This window comes from Alexandromys fortis, unplaced genomic scaffold, assembly GCF_014885135.2.
Source record: "Alexandromys fortis isolate MF-2015 unplaced genomic scaffold, M_Fortis_MF-2015_v1.1 scaffold_12, whole genome shotgun sequence".
Taxonomy (NCBI): domain Eukaryota; kingdom Metazoa; phylum Chordata; class Mammalia; order Rodentia; family Cricetidae; genus Alexandromys; species Alexandromys fortis.
In genome coordinates, this window is record NW_026067937.1 from 4,592,221 (window position 1) to 4,608,893 (window position 16,673).

Sequence of the window (16,673 nt, forward strand, 5' to 3'; positions counted from 1 at the left end):
ACAACCTCTTCTGGTCTCTGAGGACACCAGATATGCACATGGTACACATATATACAGGCAAACAACCTTTCACATAAAAAAAAACCACTAAAAACAAGAACAGATTTAAAAGAATAGAAGTTGAGTCTAAAAGTTCCATCTTCCCAGAACCTGCCACTCAGGAGACTGAGGCAGGGGGATTCTGAGTTCAAGGCTAGCTACAAGGAGAATTTAATTCAGGCCTGCCTGAACTAAATAGCAAAACTTGATCTTAAAATAAGAAAGCAGACAGACAGATAGGCACGCAGACTTACTTTTTCCTCAAGGAATTCTAAAACAGAAACATAAGTACATATAAAATAAAATTGTAACAATTTGATCATGTATGACAGCAAAGATCTGCAGGGAATATTACAGAAGCACAAGGAAAGAACATCAAAGCCAGCATTGGAAAATCAAGGATATCTTGGGAAGGTGAGACTTACAGAAGCAAGTGACTTCTAGGCTGAGGCTTCAAATCTAAAAAGTCAGAACATTAGTAAAATGAAAAATTAGGCAAGGTTATTTCAGAAGAGAAAAGAGAATAATTAAAGGCATAAATGGAAGAAATATTTTAAATAAGAAAATAAACAAGGTTGCCACAAAAAAATAAATAAAACAAATAAAATTTTACATTTTATGTATTTACTAATATTTATCTTCATTTCTAATTATGTGTATATATGTATACGTCATGATTGTGTGGGTGCCTTTAGAGGCCAGAAGAGTCACTGGACCCTCTGGAACTGGAGTTATAGGAAATTTTGAGACCCCTGACATGGGTGCTAGGAAGCAGACCCTGGTCCCCTCCCTGGAAGAGCAGCAAGTGCTCTTAACTGCTGAACGGCCCCTCCAGTCTTCCTAAGTGAACCTTTTCTAATGAATGCCTCACTTCTTGTTTTTCTAAGCTACACCTATGGTTCAGACCATGTGATTAGCATCTTACATATAAACCCATTTTCTTAGGACCTATTCTATATAGTTCTGTTTTGAGGGATAGAGAGATGGCTCAGTAGTTAAGACCACTAGCTGCTCTTCCAAAGAACCTGGGTTTAATTCCCAGCATCCACATGGCAGCTCACAACTGTCTATAACTCCAGTTCAGGACTTCTGACACCATCACACAAACATAGATGTAGGCAAAACACCAGTGATCATAAAAAAAAAAATTAAAAATATCTTCTGTTCTTTATTAATTTATAATTTTGTCATAATGTTGTCTTTCATTAGCTATTTGTAAAATATTCATTTAGCTCTAAAATCTCGAAAACAGTATTTGATAAATATTTAAATTACTGTATTAGAAAAATCATAAAAGGACATTTTGAGTTTCTTGAAAGATTACTCTTTTCAGCAAGTTTTATGAGGGATAGAAAACCTGACAGAAACTTTAAAATGAACTAAACATAAGTCTGAAGTGTGCAAAGATGTGAAGGAACTGAAAGCGTTCTCCGTGTGAGGATCATATGAACCGTGATAACATGAGCTAACTACTACAGGTACTGCTACATTCCTAGAACGATATTGTGGGAATTCTCGTCTACAAACCTGTTCAAGTTCTTCATTTCACTATAGGCCTAAGTTGATTATACAGATTAAGTTTCCAATAAATAATATAATTCTCATTTATCTGTTACCACAACTAACAAAATAATTTAGCAATCATAACGTCATTCACTTCCTTCAACTATAGTCTGCACATGTCCCAGTGTGCGGTCCATTAATAAATTCTTCACAAAATAAAATAGGGCCCTACAGTGGAGTAGAACTACAGAGAATGATCCGTTCATGAGTCAAGAAATCAGTGTAGGGGGCTGGAGAGAGGAGGGCTCAGCGTTTACAAGCACTTGCTGCTCTTCCGGAGGACCTGGATTCAATTTCCAGCTCCGGCATGGTTGTTTACAGTCTGTAACCCCAGCTTCAAGGGGGATCTGACACCCTCTTCTGGCCTCTGTGGGTACTGCATGAACATGGTAGACACATGCAGGCAAAACACACACACACAAAATAAAAATAAATAAATGTCAAAAAAATTAATAAAAATAAATCAATGTTTTAGACCTTGACCAGGACTTCTTTTAATGGAGCAGTTGCCTATACAAAAATAAAATAGAAAAGTATCTATTGTTCGTGCATTTTGGATGTGGTATAAGGAAAATAAAAAAACAAACAGCAATGTCCTAGAACACTTTATGGTTGCAGTATCAGCATGAATCATTTGGTCAGGTCATGGCACGGGAGAAGCAGTCAGCATATGAAATTCACTACTGTCAGAACAACAGCATCAGCGGGTTTAGGACAGGCAGTCGACACTGAAAACACTATGCTGCCGCCTAGTGGGCACTATGATTTAAAAGCGACGCAGCCATTAAACATTCTCAAGTCACGTAAACACACTTCATATGTTATCAAAGTATAAATCTGATTTTTTTTCCCATAACCCATTAACCACCTTAGGCCAACCCATTAACTGACGAGTGTTGTCAGTACACAAACCGGCCGAAGAACTGAAAAAGACTAGAGAGCGTGTTCCACCACACAGAGTTTGCTGATTTTGAGGCTCGTGTTTCTTTTGCCTCTTGAGGTACAAAACAAAGATAGTCATAGACATTTGTCACAACTACGGCAAAAGAGAAAATGACCGGAGATTAGCAAAGTCCAATTCTTCTTCCAAATGGACGACTCTCGATGGCTTCCATGCCCCAAATGAAAGGCAGCAACTATGCGGTTCCCATAAATTCTTCCACAGTTCACACTCAGGTTTTTTTTTTTTTTTCTAAAATTCAACGTGAGGTAGAAGAGCAAGACAATGCAGGAATAATTTAGACCCATAATTCAATTCGGCATCTTAGGGATTAAGAAGACAGTAATTTTATTCCCAGAAAATTTTCATTTAAATCTGTCTATAAAAAGCACACCTAAAGAACACCTAAAGAATATTGTCAAGTCCCTGCATCCCGGGGCTAAGGCAGGAGGATGAAGAGTTAGACGTCATACTGCACTACAAATCAAGACCTTGACTCAAAACCTAAATTTTAACAGAAGAAAATTACTAGAAGAATAAAGAAAAAAAAAAACCTAAAAATTTCCTTGGATATTTCCAAGGCAATCATACTTACATAATTTAGAGACTAGGAATTTTTGCCCTATAATTGGACTATTCCGTAAATCCCGCCAATTCACTGAGTTATTAAATTGTGACAAAACTCTGAGCAGCCAACTTCTTTAAAACTTTTTCACAAGAATGGCCAACATTCAACGTTGTATCCAAAAGGTAAATAGTAAAAAGCAAAACCCTAAAGCACACAGCACACGCGCGTCTCTCACTACACACAGGCGTCAGCGCCGACCAGCAGCGGGCGGCGGCTGGCGGTGGAAGGTTCTAGACACACCTGACAGAGACTCGAGGCTGACGACCGGAAAGTCGGCACGAGGAAGGCGGAACGGCCGATGTCCAGGGCAACCTTTCTAGAACCCAGGGTGAAAATATCAGCGTCGCCTCCTAAATGGCCCAACAGCAACCTGGTGATCCCGTTACCTCAGCGGAGACCGCGGGCTCCGAGTCGCCGCTCAGCATTTCCGGTTCATCTTTGCCCATCCAAAGGCGCTTCCGGTTTACAAGCCGCAACTGAGAATAGTGGGCGTCCCCAAGGGCCTGGGACAAACTGTGTTAAACATTTTTATTTTATTTGATACAAGCGCCTAGGAAAAAATTAATAGGATGGTCTATGCTTCTCTTTAAACGTCCATTGCCTTTTGTATCTTTATTTAGGGGAATGAGGGCGAGGGAGGTGTTGAGACTGTCTCACTATGGCGTCTAGGCTGGCCTGGAACTCACGGAGATCCACCTGCCTCTGCATCCAAAGTGCTGGAATTAAAGGCGTGCGCCACCATGCCATGCTTGTATCCATTTTAAACAGTCTTTGAAACGAGTAGAGAGAAAGGAAAACAAACAAACAAACAAAAACACACTTCAATCCCAGCACTCGGGAGGCAGAGACAGGCGGATCTCTTGCGTTTGCTGCCCGCCTGGTCTACAGAGTGAGTTCCAGAGTAGCTAGGGATACACAGAGAAACCCCGTCTTGAAACAACAAAAACAAACAAACAAACAAACAAAAAAGGTGTTGCTTATTGGGAACAACGAAAAGCGTGAGAATAGGAGTGGAGGCACCTTTCCATTTAAGACCTTACAATTTGGGGTGTTTGAATCTCATGAATGTGTTTTCCATTCAAGACGACAATGTCACTTCGTGTGTGTGTGTGTGTGTGTGTGTGTGTGTGTGTGTGTGTGTGTGTGTGTGAAATATTAAATAGAAAAGGAAATGTAGGGACTAATAAGATGGTTCTGCAGACTGAGAAAACATGGAGGTGGAGGGGGTGGAGAAAAGAAGGGGAAAAGAGACAAGAGTTTTGTTTTGCTTCTTTAAGAAGATATATATATGTATATTAGATATATTAAAGCAAATGTCAAATGTCATTTTTATAAGGTGGGGAACGTGTTGGGAGATGGGGCTGGAGAGATGAAAAGTGAACGTAGAGGGATCTGGAGGGGGTGGATGATCAAAACATTATAGAATAGCCTCAAAGATTTTATAAAAGTATATATATATTTAAATCGCAGTCAGAAAAAAAATCCGGTTTATAGCATTCATCTATAAAATTTCTATCTATTTGTTCAAATGCTTTATTTTTAATTTTAAAGAAAAAGAAGTTTTATTCACACTGATGATTGCACCTGAAGGGGCCTCGGAGTCGATGCAGAACACACCCAGACACCAAATTCTCAGCAAAAAGGAGATTCATTACCCTGGCATGACGGAGAGGGAGCGTGGTGTCCTCTGGAAGGTAGCAGCTGTCTCTGCAGGAGTGGGTGTAAGGAGAAAGGGGAAGCGCAGAAAGCACAGGCTAGGGTGAGTCGCTAAGTCCTCATTGGATGCTTGAGTCAGTGTAGCCAAGTAACCAGTTCTGATTGCTGGGCTTTGGAGTTTAAGTCAGGCAAAAGGAAGGAGAATAGACCTTGGTGCTAGCTTTAGGTACCTAATCCAACCATTTAGCAAGGGAGAGGGAAGGGATGAAGGCAAAATCTGCTGAAGTCACGTTTGACATTCTCAGGCCTGTTAGAGAGTCCTTAAGCACCTCGTCTCTATTCTGACACCTAACAATAGTGCACTATTGAGAACTCATTCAACGTAAGTATTAATATAATATGTTCTAGGCCTACAGAGTTTGTCCATGCTACCAATATCTGAATGACAAGGTCTCTGAACTTAAATTTCTAACCATGCTATCAATAAAAACATATTTAGGAGTTGGAGAGATGACTCTGTGATTAAGAAGGTCTGAGTTCAATTCCTAGCATCCGCATCCAGTGGCTCCCAACCAGGTGTAATTCCAGTGCCAAGGAGATTCCATGCTTCGGACCTTCTCAGGTACCTGCACTCACACACACATGTAATTAAAAAAAAAAAAATTGGACTGAAGAGTTGGCTCAGTGGCTAAGAGTACTTGTTGCTCTTTCAAAGGACTGGAGTTCAATTCCCAGCATCCACATGGCTGCTCAAAGTTGTTCATTCCTCCAATCCCAGGAGACTCACTCTTCTGGCCTCAGTGGACATCAGACATGCATACAGTCCACCAACACACACGCAAACACTCATAACCCACAAAATAATAAAATAAATCTAAAATAAAATTCAAATAACCTGGAGCTGGAGTTACAGGTGGTTTAAGCCACCCAGCGTGGGTACTAGGAGATGAACTTGAATCCCCTGGCAGAGCAAGCAGTGTATGCTCTTAATACTGAGGCATCCCTCCTGCTCATGAGCTTGGCTGTGGCTCCCTGTTGGTGTCTGGGATTGGCTCCTCCAGTAGCCTGGCAACACCCGCCGACTGTTTCTCTGAGATAAACTGAATTCTCTCCTGCTTTTTAAGATCTGCTGTATATGGCTATCAATTCTAGGAATGTCCAGCTGTTACCAACCTCTTCTAGTAGCTTCTATGCATATGCCTCCAGACTATTTCCAGGACGCACGGCAGACCATGCCTGGGTGTTATAAGCTTTCTTCCTGCTCTCCACGCTTTAAATTTTCAAGTTATGATGACATGCACTTGCTTTCAACCCTTTGAATTTTTTTCCTTTTACATCCGGTGAGAGAACACAGAAAACAACTATCCTTGTAGCTCCTCAAAGTGTAATAAATCAAACCAAACGGCTTAAAACATGGGTAAACTGTATTTTTTCAGTCATTCAGAACTGATAAATGAGTATAATTATTCTTGCTGCAGAGAATACTTTAATAGCTTGATGTTAACTGGTGACACCAACAAGGAAGCTTGCTAATCATTGCTATAACAGTTTTCTGCCTTATTTTTATTTGTATCTCATAAACTATCAAAGCTGAGAGGCCAGCTGGAGCTTCAAGAAAATAATTTGGGGCTGGGGAGATGGCTCAGTGGTCAAGAGCACCTTACTACTCTTCCAGGTGACCAGGGTTCAATTCCCATCAATCACCCACCTGGTGGCTCACAACCATCCATAACTCTAGTTCCAAGGATCCAACCCCTTTGTCTTACTTAGGGTTACTGTTGCTGTCATGAAACACCATGGCCAAAAGCAAGCTGGGGAGAAAAGGGTTTGTTTGACTTCCATTTCTGCATCGTCAGTTCATCACTGAGGGAAGTCCGGGCAGGAGCCATCCAGATGAAAGCCTCGTCAGGCACATCAGCACAATCCAAGTACAATGAAGACCGAATTAGAAGGACCACACATTAAGTCCATCCTGGTCTTTATAGCAAGACCTTATTTCATAAAAGAGTCTGAGGAGCTGGTGAATTGGCTCAGTGGGTAAAGGCACTTGCTACCAACTGATGACCTGAGTTCAATCCCCAATCTAAACGTGGAAGGAGATAACTTACTCCAAAAAGCTGTTGTGACCTCCATACATGTGGGACTCACTATGTAAAATAGGCTGGCCTCAAACTCACAGAGAAGCCACCTCCCTTTTTCTCCTGAGCGTTGGGACTAAAGTTATATGCCACTATGCCCAGGTAATAAGTACAAAAGATTTTTAACTCCACCTGAGCCCATGTTCAGCTGATAGGAAGTTCTCTGTCTTCCCTGTTTGTTTTTTGTCCTGTCTTACCTAACCAATCAACTTAATGTAGTCTTACATATATGCAATTAAGAGCTTTCCTGACTACAAAATCTATACATTTCTTTACAAATACATAGGGAATCTTGGTTATAATGCAGAATTATTTTTGCACTTGGTATAAATTAAAGCCTCACACTGCCTTAATCTAGTTCTAACCATAATTGTCTAAGGGTTAAAGAATGTTGTTTTTATTTGGTGTAATAAAGGGAGTGATCATATTTACATATCTCCCAAACTAGTCTTTCTCGGATCACAGTTTTCACATCCTACATAGCTAAAATGTGTTATAAATAAACACAACGACTCCCTAAGAGAACAACAAGAGATAATATCTATGCTAAGTAAATGAACAGGTTTCTTCGCCTACCTGCACATAGCAGTGAAAACCTGTACTGAAGCTCGTTACAGTTACACAATTATTAACACCCTTCATTATAGTTACTTGTGTCTATGCTTGTAAACAAAGTTCAAGTCTTTCTCTTTTTTCCTTTTTTATTTTTGGGTGGAATCCTTGCTATGTTGTTGATAAGACTGAAGAACAGACACAATTAACCATTGCACCTCAGCCCCCCAAACTGCTGCAACTATAGGCACATACCACCAAGCCTGGCAATCAGAGACTGAATCTTAGTCATTTTGTATCTGTAACCTCAGTCTGGTGCTTGACACATATTTGTAGATAAATAACGGAAGCAAAAGTTACTTACAACTCAAACCTTTCACATAAGAATTGGTAGTACCAACTGGGGCTGAGATCTCTCTAAAAATCGCCGGATTTGTTGACTTTTACCTCTGCTGTGTTGAGCATGGCAATCACCTATAGAATTTAAGACACCACAGAGGAATCTATTAGAAAAAAAATTATCTAAATTATGTGCGATATATGGAAGACATTCTACTGTGAATTTATGGTTTATTGAATTTATTTACATATATGTTTACATATATATATAAACACATGGAAAAATTAAAAGTAGTGCTGGAGAGATGTTTCAGCAGGTAAGAGCACCCCAATCAGGTGGCTCACTACCACCTGAAACTCCAACATGCCTCTGGCCTCCTCAGACACCTGCACTGTGTGCACATGCAGTCATATGAACATACACACAAAGTTTTTTCTCTTTTTACTTTTTTTTCCCAGTTTTTCAAGACAGGGTTTGTGTTGCCCTGGCTGTCCTGGAACTAGCTCTGTAGACCAGGCAGGGTTCAAACTCACAAAGATCCACCTGCTTCTGCCTCCTGCATCTGAGTCTCAATTAAAGGCATGCACCACCACTGCGAGACTAAAATTTTTGAAACTCTTTTAAGTTTTAAGAATATTAAAATGGAGTGGTTGGATAAGAATGGCCACCATATGCTTATATATTTGAATGCTTAGTCACTAGGGAGTGGAACTATTTGAAAGGATTAGAAGGATTAAGAGATAAAGCCTCGTTGGAGTAAGTGTAGCCCTGTTATATGTCATTGGGGGTGGGCTTTAAGGTTTCAACCGCTCATGCTGGTCTCAGGCTCACTCTCTTTTTCTCTCCTCTCTCTCTCTCTCTCTCTCTCTCTCTCTCTCTCTCTCTCTCTCTCTCTCTCTCTCTTTCTCTCTCTCGTCTCTCTCTGCTTGTTGATCAAGATATAACCCTCAGCTGCTTCTCCAGTACCATCTCTGCTACCATCTTGCTTTCTTCTATGATGACAATGAACCAAGCCTCTGAAATTATAAGCAAACCCCAATTAAATGCTTTCTCATAGAAGAATTGCCTTGGTCATAGTGTCTCTTTATAGCAGTTGAACAATGACAAAGATACAACTGTTCCTCATATTACTTTACTCATCTATATCCCTCCCCAGACTTTGGCTTTTCCCCTAACAGAATGATTCATCTTTTCTGGTGTTCTGCTTGCTTGAACTTCTAAGTCAAAACTTAATGAAGGGCCAAAGGTGAAAGTGCCAGCCACCAGGACTGACAACATTAGTTTTACCCCAGGGCCCCACATGGTAAAAGGAAGGGACTGACTCCTGCATGTTGCATGTACACACACACACACACACACACACACACACACGTATATGCTCATATGTGCTTACATACACACAAAAATAAAATTTAATGAAAAATTAATAAAGATATAGAAGAGTAACTTATTAATTTTATAAAATGTGCCTTCTTGGCACTCTGCACTCTGAGCTAAAGCCTCATTCTGACTTCCTTGCTGGTGTTTTAATAACATCATCATCCTCCCAGCTAACCAGAAAATCTCAACAGCGATAGGATCAGACTCTCTCTTAGTCATTTCCTCCAAGTTGAAGGTCTTCCTCATAGATTTTGATAAAGAAAGTGAAATAACGGGTCCTAAAGATAGGTGGGTGGGGCTGTCATTTAATGAAATAATTTTTTTAAGTGAACATTTTGGGATGAAATTTTTAATTACTATCAGGATGCTTTTTTACTACAAATAACAGAAAAATTCCATTTAAGTTTAGTTAATCAATTAGGAAATATGATGTTTCAGACCATGGGGAAGCCAACAGTTGGCTCTAGGTGTTGTTGCTGAATCTTCTCAATGATCCACTTTGTTTTGTCCTCTGAGGTGGGCACCATCTCTGGCTAGCACAAGAGCTTTCGGGTCTGAAGATTGGGCTATATATCCAGGTCCATAATGCAAAGATGAAGAGAAGCCCTCACTATCTGGTGACTACTTAGAAGTGGGGAAAGTCTTTCCCAGGAACCTCCCAGCAGACAACCTGTCACATCTCATTAACTCAAACTCATTCGTGTATGGACCTTAGCAACTGCACTGACCTTGCTTGTCTGGGGTTCGTTGGGATCCACCTCCATCATAAACATGGTGACGCCCACCAGTAATCTCAGCACTGGAAGCTGAGACAAGAAGGCTGGTGAGATGGCTTAGCAACTAAGAGCACACATTGCTCTTTCAGAGGATCTGAGTTCTGTTCTCAGAATATATCAGGCAGCTCACAACTGCCTATAACTCCAGTTCAGGGACTTTCAAAGCCTCTGACCACCACTGGCACTGGCATTCAAGTATAAACAGACCACACACACTTTAAAATAATAAAATAATTTTTAAAAATAATGATCACCAAATTGTAACTATCATATGTTGCCATGTCTGAAGCAATATGCATGAATTAATTAGCCTATATAATGAGGTATATAATGAGGCACAGTGCCATAGATCTTTATATTTAAAAGTTAGACTACTAATCAGGACTGGTTCTATTTAATTCTAATATGTGTACACAATTCACTGAAACTGGTGGTCTTGCCAGACTAAAGGCTGTCATTTCCAGTTACTTTTTTCTTCATAGTCAGAAATTTTCTTTACTAACGAGAACTGACTAAAATACCACGGAGAGGCTGGAGAGATGGATCAGTGGTTAAGAGCACTGACTCCTCTTCCAGATGACCCAAGTTCTATTCCCAGCACCCGCATGGCAGCTTTCAACCATCTGTAACTCCAGTTTTCACGGGGATCCAACCGCTTATGGTCTCCAAGGTTACCCAGCACACACATGGCCCACAGACATACATTCAAACAAAATATTCATATACATAAATAATAATAATAATAATAATAGAAAGTATCAGAAAGGGGGTTGGAATCAACTCCATCAGCATTAACAACCTGTTGGTCCTACTTTTTGCCTTGGTGTTCAAATACTGAATTATCATTCTGTTCAATAAGTTAGGGGACTTCCCAGAAAGCACACAGGCTGTGCTGAGCCTCCCACATTCCCTTTCTTCTTCTCTCTGCCATACCTCAATAGACCGCACCCTCAAAACACAGGTTTACTTAAGCCCTGTCTGCATACCTTTGATGTTTGGAGTAGGGATATTAGTTACATAATGAAGTTAAAGCATCTGATTGATTTAGGAGGCTTCCCCATTACTCTTAACTGCGGAACAGAGAAGTGGCTACAATGGCAAAGCATCAAAAAACAAAATTCCCAGGAAAGAGGCAGTTCTATCATTGACATCAATGATGTGGTAATGTTCTATCATTGGAATCAATGCCACAGTAATGCAAATGCACAGGACCTTTTTATATATGGATGTATGGACGTCGTGCCTACATGCATGTATATGCACCACAAGTGTATCTGGTGCCCAGGAATGCCAGAGGAGGGTGTCAGATCTCTTGGGAATGGAGTTACAGGTGGTTGTGAGTTGCCATGTGGGTGTTAGGAGTTGAACCCAGATCCTCAGGAAGAGCAGTCAGTGCTCTTAGCATCTCTCCAGTCTCACACAGAGCCTTTTATGCAAAAGAAAGGTGATTTCCTTCCTCGGTCTGAGTCTCAACCTTACAGTGAACACTGAGGCAGCTACCCAGATAATTAATTCACCTGCCCTTCCAATTCTGTCCAGTCGCTTAACCTCAACTCTAATTTGTCTTCAAACATTTTGGAACTTCTATATGATGTTCATAAGCATGTGGTCCCATTTTTATGCCTGAGCATTGCCCTCCAACTTTTCAAGGACACAGACTGTCTTCTTTCAATCCCAGTAAATCTCTGCAACAGTAATAGGAATCCCACATGAGAGGGAAAAGGATGAAAGAGCTCTTAAAACTCGTACTCATAAAGTACCTAGGATATTTGCTGGACTCCTTTGTTCACAGAGTTCAGAAGGTCAAGTCAAGTGTAAAGAACCATATCCAATGTGTGGGTCCAACTTAAGCAAGACACGTAAACACAAAGCCAAGGTGAGGTAGCCTACCAAGAAAAGTCTTTACACTGGAATTATGCAAATTCAAATTCTAGCTGAACGAAATGTTGCTTAAAACATCCAATGGGGACCAGCAAGAGCTTGGCTCAGGGGGTAAAGGCACTTGCTATTACAAGCCAGGACACCTAGATTCAATCCTCAGAAGACACAGAAAGGTGAAAAGAGAGAACCAACTCCACAGAGTTGGCCTCCAACCACCTCATGCACTGTGTGGCACACACAGTCACCCATCATGAACCTGACCAGTGTCAGGCTCAAGATCTGCACTCAACTGTAATCATCGAAGATTTTAGAGTCAGAAGGAAACAAAAATCTCAGTTCAAACTCCTGTGCCACAGCTTTAAATAAATAAATAAAGTCGTAGTCCAGAGAATTCAAACACTGTTCCCAAAGTCAAGTAAGCTACAATTAATTCCAAATTCATTTGTGCCTTCTCAGGGCCAAAGACTCATTTCCTTAGTATGAAATAGTAAATCAGCTGACCTACCGTAATAAATGTTGTTTAAATCATCTTGCCATATAGAAATTTCCTATTATGTATATTATTTACACTGTGAGCAGGTCAGAAAAACTTTGAAAATGTTAGCTCATTTCCATTTCTAATTGTTATTTCTATCAATTCAAGACCTCTTAAAATAACATTTTGGTTCTTATTAGTTTGTTAGCATAGAGAAGAAACAGCATTATGTAAAAGAAAACCTCGAGTCTTCTAAGTAAACTTTCCCAAAATAGTTAGCTTCCCAAAGTCCAAATCACAGAACAGCCCATACAATGAGTGAGTTTTCTGGAGATCATGGATAGGACAACCAGAGCCTCGATGAAGAAAGGTGGCAGGTTGGGAATTCTCATTTGGCAAGTCTACCATGGACCCAGACAAGGCAAAATTCTAAAAAGCCACCATTCAGCTCTAGTACTAACCCCTGTTGATAAAAATGGTAGGCAAAGGAAAGTCTCTGTGGAGCTGAAGAGATGACTCCGTCATTAAGAGCACATCCCACTCTTACACAGAACCCTAGTTTGGTTCCCAACACCCCCCCCCATTGGTCAGCGCACAATTGCCTGTAACTGTAGCAGGCTTTTTCTTTGAGCACCAACCAGTTCCCAAATCATTACACAGAGACTTATTGTTAGTTACGAATGCTCGGCCATGTCTTATGCTTGCCCCACTAGCTCTTATAACTTAAATTAGCCTGTTTCTCTTCATCTATGTTTTTGCCTTAGGGCTTTGTACTTTTTTTTTCATTCTGTATGTCCATGTATCTCTGTATGGCAGCTGCCTGGCTGGCCCTGAGCATCCCTCTCTCTTTCTCCCTCCTTCTCACTTCCCTCTCCTCCCTAGCCTAGATTTCTTATCCTATTTATTTTCTCTATCGTCCAGCCTCACCTATCCCTCTTCTGCCTAGCTATTGGCCTTTCAGCTTTTTACCAGGCCAATCAGATGCCTTAGGCAGGCAAGGTGAAACAAATACAACACATCTTTATATAATTAAACACACATCCTTGCATCGTTAAACAAATGCAGCACATCTTTACATAGTTAAAGTAATATTCCACAGCATAAACAAATGTAATACATCTTTACGTAATTAAAGTTACATGTATCCCCTTGTAACTACAGCTACAGGGGATCTGATGCCCTTTTCTGGTATCTGCAGGAAGCTGCACTCACATGCACATAACCACAGACACACACATAATGTAAAATAAAAATGAAGTATTTTAAAAGAAAATTTTCTCAGGTTGAAGATGCAGCTCAGATGGCAGAGTTCTTGTCTAGTATGAACAAGTCCTGAGTTCAAGTCCAGCACTTTGTAAAAACAGGCATGATGGTGCCCGCCTACAATCCTAACACTTAGGAGGTGGAAGCAGGACGATCAGGAGTAAGGGTCACCCAGAGCTACAAATGGAGTTTTAGGCTAACATCTGAAGACATTCTGAAATTTGAGAATGAGAAAACGATGAGGTCAGGAGATAGAAAATGGGTAGGCAGTTTAAGAGCAGTTTGGGGGCTGGAGAGATGGCTCAGAGGTTAAGAATATTGGCTGTTCTTCCAGATATCCTGAATTCAATTCCCAGCAACCACATGGTGGCTCAAACCATCTATAATGAGATATGATAACCTCTTCTGGCATGCAGACAAACTATATGCATAATTAATAAATAAACAAACAAATACATAACTAGAGCAATCTTTGGCCAAAAGCAGGAAATATTCTCGTCCTCTGTTGGGGAATTTCTTTCCTCCTCCTAGATGAGTCTTCCTACCTGGAGACTGTACATGGGGGTGGGATTGACTCGCCAGTCCAGACGCTAATCTCATCTGGTAAACAGCACTGCAATTATACCACTGGATTTTCATGATGGAAATGCATTACATCTATTCCCTATTTTCAACCTGTCTTTCAAACGATTTTAGGGTCTCCATTCCTGAGGGGAAAATATTACAGCAGCCTTATAGGGCATTGAGGTTATCAGGGCTCTGCTGAGGCTCATAGAAGGAAAGTTACTTCGTCTTAGTCAACACAATGGAATCTACTCTGGCCTTAGGTGGAGGCATGACATTCTGATCTGCCCTAAAGATTAGAACATTTCACACTGTTTTCTACTCCCTGAAGAGTTCATCCAGTTGGGCCTGTCAATCACCTGTCCAAGAGACCACCTTTTAGGAAGGCTGATTCATCTTAAGCCATACTAAAGAACAGGATAAATAATTGTCCCCTTTATGAGATAATATACTTTTCCTTCTCAGAAACCCCAGCTACTAAGAGAGTTTGAGGCCAGCCTGTGCTTCATGAGATCCTGCCTTAAAAGTAAATGTAGCTGGGCCATGATGGCACACACCTTTAATTCCAGCGCTTGGGAGACCCGAGGTGGGCAGATCTCTGAGTTCAAGGCCAACCTGGTCTACTGAGTTCCAGGACAGCTAGAGCTACACAGACAAATCCTGTCTCAAAAAACAAACAAACAAACAAAAAAAAAAAAAACCTAAATAAATAAATAAATAAATGGAGCCAACCTGTAACTCACTGTGTAGCCCAGGCTGGCCTCCAACTCACGGAGACCTGTCTGCCTCTGCCTCCTGAGTGCTGGTACTAAAGGAATGTGTCACCACCACCTGACTACGTATGCATCCCTTGTACTCACACTTTTCTTTCTTTTCTCTTGGATTTCATTGTTTTGATTTATGAATTCACCTCCTGATTAATTCCATTTCCAGCTTGCATACTGCTTTCAAGGCAATTTTATTTTATTATTTTTTTTAAAGATTTATTTATTATGTACACAGTGTTCAGCTTCCATGTATGCCTACAGGCCAGAAGAGGCGCACCAGATCTCATTACAGATGGTTGTGAGCCACCATGTGGTTGCTGGGAATTGAACTCAGTACCTCTGGAAGAGCAGTCGGTGCTCTTAACCTCTGAGCCATCTCTCCAGCCCCTCAAGGCAATTTTAATTTGTGTGTGTCTGCAATTGGAGTGTTTGTGTTGTAAAGTATTCAAATGCCGATGTGTCATGTTTGCACCTGAGCAGAGGCCAGAAGAGGGCACTGGGTGGCCTACTGTGCCACTCCCCACTTTATTCCCTTGAGTCAGGGTCTCTCATTGAACCTGGAGGTAAGCTAGTGCTTAGTGAGTCCCAGAGATCCCCCTGTCTTCAATCCTACAGTGCTGGAATTATAGAAACTTGTGTGACTACACCTGGCTTTTTATCTTACCAATGCTGGGATCTGAAAGGTCCTCGTGGTCACACAATAAATACTTAGACACTGAGCCATATTTCTAACTTGCAATTTTAATTTTGACAACTATCTTAAAAACCAGCCTCTTCTGTTCTCAAATTATTTTGTTTTTATGAATGTTTATTCTGTTCTCATAAATTCAGTTTATTCCTGGGTCTTACTGAGAAAAAAATCAGAAATGTACTAAATGTTTCCCATGTGTTTGTAGAGAATTTATTTTAGAAAGTGCATTCCTCTGAATATTCCAGGTTTTTGTGGACAAGTTAATGCTGCTACTTTTTCTTTTCTTCTTATAGTGAGGCGGGAGTGTTGGCGGAGGCTGTTAGTTTGTTCCCGGCCACCCAGACCCAAAAATAATCACACAGAAACTACATTAATTTTAATACTGTTTGGCCAATAGCTTAAGCATATTTCTAGCTTGTTCTTACACCTTAAATTAACCCATTTATATTATTTTATAATTTTTCCATGAGGCTCGTGGTTTACCAGTAGGGTTCCAGCTGGGCTTTGTCATCAGAGCCATACCCATGACTGTGGCTCTTTTTCCCCCTCACTCTGTTTTAGTTACTCACTGTTCTGTTGCTGTGAAGAGATGCCATGACCAAGGCAACTTATAGAAGAAAGAGTTTATTTGGGGATCACAGTTTCAGTGGGTAAACCCATGGCAGTCAAGGTGGGCAGCATGGCGGCAGGCATGATGTTGGAGAAGTAACGAAGAGCTTACACCTTGCTCTGTATACATGAGGCAGATGGAGACCAACTGAGAGACCTGTTGTGGCGGAGGCTCTGGAAGCACCTCCCAAATGCTAGGAATACAGGTAGAACAACTAACTACACCTGGTTTATGTGGTGTTGGAGATTAAGCCCAGGGCTTCACTCATGCGAGGCAAGCTCTCTACCAACTGAGCTACGATCTCATCCCAATCCTTTGGTGTTGGGACGTGGCTGGGTTGTACATGCTCATGTGTGTGCGCCAGTGTAGAAGCCAGAGTTCAACACTTCCTCAATCTTTTCCCCCTTATT

General features: G+C 40.9%; 1 protein-coding gene across 1 annotated transcript in view; it reads right to left on the reverse strand.

Annotated features, from left to right (window-relative positions):
- Ccdc73 (coiled-coil domain containing 73) overlaps positions 1-3,548 on the reverse strand; it is a 140,016-nt gene extending 136,468 nt beyond the window's left edge. Inside the window, exon 1 of the mRNA XM_050146980.1 lies at positions 3,411-3,548. The gene's annotated coding sequence lies outside the window, so the exon portion shown is untranslated. The remainder of the gene's footprint in view (positions 1-3,410) is intronic.
- Positions 3,549-16,673: the final 13,125 nt, after the last annotated feature.